Below are 6,491 nucleotides of genomic sequence, written 5' to 3'. Positions count from 1 at the left end.
GCCCTTGGCTTGGGGATTCGTCTTGTCGGTTAGACGAGGCCCCAATGTGTTTGTGTTTGCAGAGCGCTGGCTCGACGCCGGTCACGCGACGCGTCGCTCGTCCCATGTCGGACGAGTCGCGGGCGGACCGGCGCGGCCGCGCTCTGCTCGCCGAGCGGGTGCGATGGCAATGCGAGTGCGGGGACTTAGAAAAGAAAATTTTTTTCCCGTACCCGTTGCCACTCGAGATATATCCGAGGCAGCAGCTCGGATCGCCGGTCGGCGAACGCAAGGCCGACAAGCGCGACCGGAGGGACCGGTGGACCCCCTCGGTACGTCGCGGGATTCGGCGACGGTATTGTAGGCCGTAATTATTCTTTCGATGATACGTCGACCGTCGGCCGTCGTCCTCGATCCCCAAGGGACTTGGAAATTTTTTTCGTCCCAGGCGACGAAAAGGCAATGCGCCGCGTCCCGCGATAGCCGGCGCTGGACCCGCGAACCGACCGTGGCACGGCGGGACTTGTGAAAATTTTCGTCCGGGTCGACCGAAAGGCAATGCGCCGCGTCCCGGGGCCGATGGGACGACGGCGGACGGACGGACCCCCGATGCGGCGCGACGGGACGCTTGTGAAAATTTCGGTCCGAGTCGACCGAGAGGCGAAGCGCGGCGTCCCGGAGTCGATACGGGCCGACCGGACTTGTGGAAATTTCGGTCCGAGTCGAGCGAAGGGCGACGCGCGGCGTACCGGAGTCGATCCGGGCCGACCGGATTTGTGAAAATTTCGGTCCGAGTCGAGCGAAAGGCGACGCGCGGCGTACCGGAGTCGATCCGGGCCGACGGGACTTGTGAAAATTTCGGTCCGAGTCGACAGAAAGGCGACGCGCGGCGTCTTGGAGTCGATACGGGCCGACGGGACTCAGTGAAGTTTCGTTCCGAGTCAAGCGGAGGGCGATGCGCGGCCTCCCGGAGTCGATCCGGGCCGACGGGACTCGTTGAAGCTGCGGTACGAGTCGAGCGAAAGGCGACGCGCGGCGTCCCGGGGTCGATCCGGGCCGACCGGATTTGTGAAAATTTCGGTCCGAGTCGAGCGAAAGGCGACGCGCGGCGTACCGGAGTCGATCCGGGCCGACGGGACTTGTGAAAATTTCGGTCCGGGTCGAGCGAAAGGCGACGCGCGGCGTACCGGAGTCGATACGGGCCGACGGGACTCAGTGAAGTTTCGTTCCGAGTCAAGCGGAGGGCGATGCGCGGCCTCCCGGAGTCGATCCGGGCCGACGGGACTCGTTGAAGCTGCGGTACGAGTCGAGCGAAAGGCGACGCGCGGCGTCCCGGGGTCGATCCGGACAGACGGGACTTGTAAAAATTACGGTCCGAGTCGAGCGAAAGGCGACGCGCGGCGTACCGGAGTCGATCCGGGCCGACCGGATTTGTGAAAATTTCGGTCCGAGTCGAGCGAAAGGCGACGCGCGGCGTACCGGAGTCGATCCGGGCCGACGGGACTTGTGAAAATTTCGGTCCGAGTCGACCGAGAGGCGATGCGCGGCGTCCCGGAGTCGATACGGGCCGACCGGACTTGTGAAAATTTCGGTCCGGGTCGAGCGAAAGGCGACGCGCGGCGTACCGGAGTCGATCCGGACAGACGGGACTTGTAAAACTTTGGGTCCGAGTCGACCGAGAGGCGATGCGCGGCGTCCCGGAGTCGATACGGGCCGACGGGACTCGTCGAAGCTGCGGTACGAGTCGAGCGAAAGGCGACGCGCGGCGTCCCGGAGTCGTTCCGGACAGACGGGACTTGTAAAACTTTCGGTCCGAGTCGACCGAGAGGCGATGCGCGGCGTCCCGGAGTCGATACGGGCCGACGGGACTCGTCGAAGCTGCGGTACGAGTCGAGCGAAAGGCGATGCGCGGCGTGCCGGAGTCGATACGGGCCGACGGGACTCGACGAAGTTTCGGTCCGAGTCGACAGAAAGGCGATGCGCGGCGTCCCGGAGTCGATCCGGACAGACGGGACTTGTAAAACTTTCGGTCCGAGTCGACCGAGAGGCGATGCGCGGCGTCCCGGAGTCGATACGGGCCGACGGGACTCGTTGAAGCTGCGGTACGAGTCGAGCGAAAGGCGACGCGCGGCGTCCCGGAGTCGATCCGGACAGACGGGACTTGTGAAAATTTCGGTCCGAGTCGAGCGAAAGGCGACGCGCGGCGTCCCGGAGTCGATCCGGGCCGACGTCGACTTGTGAAACTTTCGGTCCGAGTCGACAGAAAGGCGATGCGCGGCGTCCCGGATTCGATCCGGGCCGACGGGACTTGTGAAAATTCCGGTCCGAGTCGAGCGAAAGGCGACGCGCGGCGTCCCGGAGTCGATCCGGACAGACGGGACTTGTGAAAATTCCGGTCCGAGTCGAGCGAAAGGCGACGCGCGGCGTCCCGGAGTCGATCCGGGCCGACGTCGACTTGCGAAACTTTCGGTCCGAGTCGACAGAAAGGCGATGCGCGGCGTCCCGGATTCGATCCGGGCCGACGGGACTTGTAAAAATTACGGTCCGAGTCGACAGAAAGGCGATGCGCGGCGTGCCGGAGTCGATACGGGCCGACGGGACTCGTCGAAGCTGCGGTACGAGTCGAGCGAAAGGCGACGCGCGGCGTCCCGGAGTCGATCCGGACAGACGGGACTTGTAAAAATTTCGGTCCGAGTCGACCGAAAGGCGATGCGCGGCGTCCCGGAGTCGATCCGGGCCGGGAGCCTGTCGGAACATCGTCATATGAGCCTCGGTTAATTTCGACAAAGTTCCCGGAGTTCGAAATTTTTTCGATAGCCCGCGGAGGTTTCGCCCCGTAAGCCGACCGTGCTACCACCGTACCGGCGCCGACGTCCTAGCGGCCAGGCTCCTACTAGTAAGAGGAGCGAGTCGGTCGGGCCGGTCTCCCGTCGTCCGCCTGCTACGCCGTACCGGTACGTGCTCGAGCACGATACGTACTTCGGCGTAGACCAGGAGCGGGCGTTCGCGGACCGTTCCGTGCCTCGTACCAAAGAAACTACGCGACTCGCGTTGTTTCATCTATCGTCACTGCATTACCGCGGGTCGGTGTCTCAGACCGAATGGCCCTTGACGCGGGTACCAAGAAGTTCGGCTCTCCGTGAAACACGGAAGGCCGAACGCTCCAACGCACGCGTCAACTCGCTTCTTTCCGAGCGTACACTCAAAGACCAGAGATGTTATAACAACGTATCCCAGACGCTTTCAATCTAGCCGACGGGTACGGGAGATCGTTCGAACGCTTATAAGCCGAGTGTCGAAGGTGGCGGCACACGGATCCGGGGCTGCCTGCGTGCAGTCCCGAAACTTACAGTAGACGCGCGGCCGACCGGGCTACGAGACCCGGTCGGCGATGGGTGGCGCACGTCCGAGCCGAGATTTTGTATCGAAGCTCCCTGGTTGATCCTGCCAGTAGTCATATGCTTGTCTCAAAGATTAAGCCATGCATGTCTCAGTGCAAGCCAAATTAAGGTGAAACCGCGAATGGCTCATTAAATCAGTTATGGTTTCTTAGATCGTACACACATTTACTTGGATAACTGTGGTAATTCTAGAGCTAATACATGCAAACAGAGTTCCGACCAGAGATGGAAGGAATGCTTTTATTAGATCAAAACCAATCGGCGGCGGGTACGTCCCGTCCGCCGTTTACCTTGGTGACTCTGAATAACTTTGGGCTGATCGCACGGTCTCGTACCGGCGACGCTTCTTTCAAATGTCTGCCTTATCAACTGTCGATGGTAGGCTCTGCGCCTACCATGGTTGTAACGGGTAACGGGGAATCAGGGTTCGATTCCGGAGAGGGAGCCTGAGAAACGGCTACCACATCCAAGGAAGGCAGCAGGCGCGCAAATTACCCACTCCCGGCACGGGGAGGTAGTGACGAAAAATAACGATACGGGACTCATCCGAGGCCCCGTAATCGGAATGAGTACACTTTAAATCCTTTAACGAGGCTCCATTGGAGGGCAAGTCTGGTGCCAGCAGCCGCGGTAATTCCAGCTCCAATAGCGTATATTAAAGTTGTTGCGGTTAAAAAGCTCGTAGTTGAATCTGTGTCCCACGCTGTCGGTTCACCGCTCGCGGTGTCTAACTGGCATGATTGTGGGACGTCCTACCGGTGGGCTTAGCCCTCCGGGGCGGCCCAACTAATATCCCATCGCGGTGCTCTTCACTGAGTGTCGAGGTGGGCCGGTACGTTTACTTTGAACAAATTAGAGTGCTTAAAGCAGGCTATTTTCGCCTGAATACTGTGTGCATGGAATAATGGAATAGGACCTCGGTTCTATTTTGTTGGTTTTCGGAACCCCGAGGTAATGATTAATAGGGACAGATGGGGGCATTCGTATTGCGACGTTAGAGGTGAAATTCTTGGATCGTCGCAAGACGGACAGAAGCGAAAGCATTTGCCAAAAATGTTTTCTTTAATCAAGAACGAAAGTTAGAGGTTCGAAGGCGATCAGATACCGCCCTAGTTCTAACCATAAACGATGCCAGCTAGCGATCCGCCGAAGTTCCTCCGATGACTCGGCGGGCAGCTTCCGGGAAACCAAAGCTTTTGGGTTCCGGGGGAAGTATGGTTGCAAAGCTGAAACTTAAAGGAATTGACGGAAGGGCACCACCAGGAGTGGAGCCTGCGGCTTAATTTGACTCAACACGGGAAACCTCACCAGGCCCGGACACCGGAAGGATTGACAGATTGAGAGCTCTTTCTTGATTCGGTGGGTGGTGGTGCATGGCCGTTCTTAGTTGGTGGAGCGATTTGTCTGGTTAATTCCGATAACGAACGAGACTCTAGCCTGCTAAATAGGCGTACCTTCCGGTATCTCGAAGGCCCCCGGCCTCGGTCGGGCGGTTTTTACTACCGGCGTACAAATAAATCTTCTTAGAGGGACAGGCGGCTTCTAGCCGCACGAGATTGAGCAATAACAGGTCTGTGATGCCCTTAGATGTTCTGGGCCGCACGCGCGCTACACTGAAGGAATCAGCGTGTCTTCCCTGGCCGAAAGGCCCGGGTAACCCGCTGAACCTCCTTCGTGCTAGGGATTGGGGCTTGCAATTATTCCCCATGAACGAGGAATTCCCAGTAAGCGCGAGTCATAAGCTCGCGTTGATTACGTCCCTGCCCTTTGTACACACCGCCCGTCGCTACTACCGATTGAATGATTTAGTGAGGTCTTCGGACTGGTACGCGGCAATGTCTCGGCATTGCCGATGTTGCCGGGAAGATGACCAAACTTGATCATTTAGAGGAAGTAAAAGTCGTAACAAGGTTTCCGTAGGTGAACCTGCGGAAGGATCATTAACGTTTCGTACTGCCGAAGCAGCGACTCGTAAGCGCGCGGGGCTGTCTCGCCGCGAGAGCGGCGTGTCACGCCCACGTGTCGCGAACAAAATTTCACAAAAGTTTGAACGACGTAACGGTCGGGCCCGGTTGCCGCGGCGCGCAACACAATCGTCGTGACAACGAACGCGGTGCTGACGCCGGATCCGATGGGTCCGGCGTTCGCCGCGGTCGCGACGAGCGCAGTCGCCGGCTAAAACCGCCCGACGACCGACTCGCGCCGAGGCGTCGACCCGTCGCTCCGCGTCCAGCGCGGAGCAGCGGCGGGTCGTTCGCGCCTCCGGCCGACTCGGTGCCGAGAGGGGACCGCTCCGCGGTCCGCCTCGACTCGTTCGACCCGGTCAGGTCGTACGAGGGAGACGTGCGAAGCTGGTCTCAGCGCTTCTTCGCGGGCAGCCTGTCTGCGCCCGGGTGTCCTCGGTGCAACGCCGTTACACCCCGGACGCAGGCCGCGAACGCGGTAGGCTTCGGAGAGAATTTTCGCCCGTACGAGGAAGCTCGCGTCAGCGTCGAGGGCAGCGATGCCCGGGACTCGCTGACGCGGCCCACTGCCGTCCGCCGTCAATCGTTTGCATTGCGAGCCGATCGGGTCCGGCGCCGGTCAATTCCGGCAGACGACCCGTGAACTCGAGGCGACGTCGGCTCTTGAACTATCGCACGAACGAAATTTGACGCGCGGCGCGCGTTCCTTCCCGCGCGCAACCGCGCAAGGGCTGACGCACGCGGCGCCGCGCTCACGACCACAGAAAGCCGGTAACAACCGTAATTTTAGCATTTTTAATGCAAAATTCACATATATGATTACCCTGAACGGTGGATCACTTGGCTCGTGGGTCGATGAAGAACGCAGCTAATTGCGCGTCAACTTGTGAACTGCAGGACACATGAACATCGACATTTCGAACGCACATTGCGGTCCACGGATACAATTCCCGGACCACGCCTGGCTGAGGGTCGTTTAACAACGACAGACTGCTCCGTAGGCAACGGTGCCGCGAAAACCCCCGACCCGGGGGAACACAGCGCACCGTGCCTTCGCGAGCGAATGACTGGGCGTTCGCAGCCTCAAACAAAGGTCGCGTCGCCTCAAACGAACACGTATGTCACGGTCACGACGCGTCGCCGCAGA

The 6,491-nt window shown here is 60.0% G+C and overlaps 2 non-coding genes across 2 annotated transcripts; both read left to right on the top strand.

The window, feature by feature from the left end:
* The first annotated feature begins 3,410 nt into the window (after positions 1-3,410).
* Positions 3,411-5,323, top strand: LOC124224221 (small subunit ribosomal RNA). The gene has a single exon (XR_006884551.1). It is a non-coding gene; the product is annotated as a small subunit ribosomal RNA (ribosomal RNA).
* Positions 5,324-6,164: 841 nt separating this feature from the next.
* LOC124224219 (5.8S ribosomal RNA) lies at positions 6,165-6,319 on the top strand. The gene has a single exon (XR_006884549.1). It is a non-coding gene; the product is annotated as a 5.8S ribosomal RNA (ribosomal RNA).
* The last annotated feature ends 172 nt before the right edge of the window (positions 6,320-6,491 follow it).

Source organism: Neodiprion pinetum, unplaced genomic scaffold, assembly GCF_021155775.2.
Source record: "Neodiprion pinetum isolate iyNeoPine1 unplaced genomic scaffold, iyNeoPine1.2 ptg000116l, whole genome shotgun sequence".
NCBI lineage: Eukaryota > Metazoa > Arthropoda > Insecta > Hymenoptera > Diprionidae > Neodiprion > Neodiprion pinetum.
The sequence above is the reverse complement of the archived record's forward strand: the minus strand, read 5'-3'. Positions and strand labels throughout refer to the sequence as shown.